The sequence below is a fragment of the Mandrillus leucophaeus genome, unplaced genomic scaffold, assembly GCF_000951045.1.
Source record: "Mandrillus leucophaeus isolate KB7577 unplaced genomic scaffold, Mleu.le_1.0 Scaffold606, whole genome shotgun sequence".
Classification (NCBI taxonomy): domain Eukaryota; kingdom Metazoa; phylum Chordata; class Mammalia; order Primates; family Cercopithecidae; genus Mandrillus; species Mandrillus leucophaeus.
Window position 1 is genome coordinate 1,254,593 of NW_012106542.1, and position 2,712 is coordinate 1,257,304.

The 2,712-nt window shown below is 37.6% G+C and overlaps 1 pseudogene across 1 annotated transcript; it reads right to left on the minus strand.

Annotated features, from left to right (window-relative positions):
* Positions 1–491: 491 nt before the first annotated feature.
* On the minus strand, positions 492–2,184 carry LOC105553738 (annotated as a pseudogene). The gene has a single exon (XR_001008207.1). The product of XR_001008207.1 is annotated as a ras-related protein Rap-1b pseudogene (transcript).
* Positions 2,185–2,712: the final 528 nt, after the last annotated feature.

Consider the following 2,712-nt stretch of genomic DNA (forward strand, 5'->3'; position numbering starts at 1 on the left):
AATCGTTGCCTTCAACCAACAACTCAAAGGTTTCTTTATCTTAAGCTCTTTGGTATTAAATTCTAATCTGACCTAAAATCATTTGTTGGTGAAAACCGATTTGATCACCTTTGAACTACTGAGAGTTTTATTCTCCAAATACACTTAGGATATATAACAGAAATACATACATACATACACACACACACACACACACACACATATATATATATATATAGGCATGCCAATCCAAATTTATTGAACTACTGATGCTAAGTTATACAAAATTGCACCACTTTAATTAAGGCTTTTAGTTTACATTTGGCCACCTCAAAGTAGTTGTAACATTAGGTTGGTCGATATAAATACTGTGGCTCCCTGTTGGATAGACACACAATCTTTACATCCAAACATTAATGCATACAAAGCAACAAGGCATTGTTAAATAAAACAGCAACAGTTACTGCAAATTAGGCCTTGTGACCAATTACATTTGATTAAAATTACTTCTCACATTCACATCCACAGTACTCGTCCACCATTTAACATCTCAACCAAAACGTTACACATGTGACGATCACTAACAGGCAAAAATACCAAACCTGTATATTTGGTATTGCAAATACACTTATGCATGAGCAAGCAAGGCATTCACAATGAGAATCTACAGCTGCAGAAGCCTGAAAATGATTTACAAAAACTGTTAAACCATTAAAAAATTGTTTGAAAATATACACTTCTTGCTGTACACCCCCACTGTACACACAACTATAAACATTGTTCCCTATGTAAACAAAAAAAAAGGAAACATATAATAAGAGATTTGAAAAGTCTGGACATTTCCTTCCCAACAGATATTAAAGGCAACGTCTTTAAGACATTATACTGAAAGGACTATCATATTTTAAAGACAAGATCACTGTCTCCATAAGTTTTTTAAAAATTAAAAAAACTATATAGCTGTGTTAAAGCGCTTATTTTGTACAATAATAATGACCTTGAATTTCTTAAAAAAATTACAATAAGCTACAAGTATCAAAGAAGCGAAGTTATCTGGAGTAGTCTATATAGGAGTTCTTTGGACTTTCTTTTATTATGCTAAAAATAGTGGTGCTTTTAGGATTTACATTATTGTACCCCCCAATACACCGTATGGGGCATGTTGAAGTATACAGTACACCATTTTCATACATGTACAACATTGGTGGATGAAGAATGTCTCTTAGCAGTAATACTGGATGTAGCCTCTGGTTTTACCAGCTGCGTACTCTAGGACTATTATATAAGTAAAAATCTTTCTTGTGATACTGGAAAGTGATTAGAATGTGCAAACTGATATAGTAGCTTTCATCCGCCTCTTAAAGGGTACCACCACAGGAAAGTCCATTTAAGATGTTGGTAGGTTTAACAAAGTTGGAATGCTGGCACTGTTGAATTGGGCAACAGTTCTTCAGACCTGGCTCAGAGCTACAATGCATTTAGTATATTAAAGCAGCTGACGTGATGACTTTTTGCGAGTCTTCCCAGGCACTGGAGGTTTTCTGTTAATTTGCCGCACTAGGTCATAAAAGATCTCATTAACATTTCCTTTTGATTTTGCAGAAGATTCTAAGAATGCACAGTTGTTCCATTTTCTTGCTAGATTTTGACCTTGTTCCTTCCCTACAACTCTTTCATCTTCCAAGTCACACTTATTACCAACAAGAATCATTGGAACATCATCAGTGTCTTTAACTCGAAGAATCTGTTCTCTCTCAGGTCTTGTAAATCGTTAAATGTGGACTGTGCTGTGACGGAATAAACTAATGCAAATCCTTGTCCATTTTTCATGTACAAATCCCTCATTGCTGTAAATTGTTCCCTTCCTGCAGTAGTCAAGATTTCAAGCATACACTATTGTGCATCTGCTTCAACTTGCTTTCTATAAGAATCTTCTATCGTAGGATCATATTTTTCTACACAAATTCCTTGAACAAATTGTACAGTCAAAGCAGACTTTCCAACGCCTCCTGAGGCAAGAACGACTGCTTATACTCACGCATGATGCAAGCTTGTCAAAACCTAGTACCTCTCACGCTGTCACCGGGTCCCCGCAGCCAGTGTTGCCCCGCGCTGCCTCGGGGTCGCTACTCTCGGCGCCACTGCGGTCCTGCCGCTGCCGCTGCCGCCGCCGCTCCGGCTGGTTTACACGCCTGACTCTGGGCGAGGCTTGGTGATGTCCCAGAAATACATATTTTATCATCAGTTCTATCCCAAACTCTATGAGTGTTTCTGAGTATATGATCTGTTATAAATTCCAGTCTCAGGAGTTTCAGGTAACAATTGTTGGGCTTGAACAGCGCATATATGCAAAAACATTATACTCTTTATTTTTAAATATAAAAAAATACATATTCATCTGATTTTGTTATTAAAGGTATGATCTCTTAAAAAGCCAGGTTTCTTTACATTCCATCAATTAAATTAGAAATAACTTCCATCAAGTGGTAAGCTGGTAGAGGCCGGGGACAATTTTTTATTCTTCAATATCTCTGTGAACATTGTCCAGTATTTGGCACAAAGTAACTGTCTGCAATATGGCTAAGTTAACAAAAAGAAGGACGGAAAGAAGGAAGCAAGGAGCGAGGGAAGGAAGCAAGGAGGGAGGGAAGGAAAGAAGGAAGGGGAGAAGGAAGGAAGAAAGGAACGAAGGAAAGAAGGAAGGAAGGAAGGAAGGAAGGAAGGAAGGAAGGA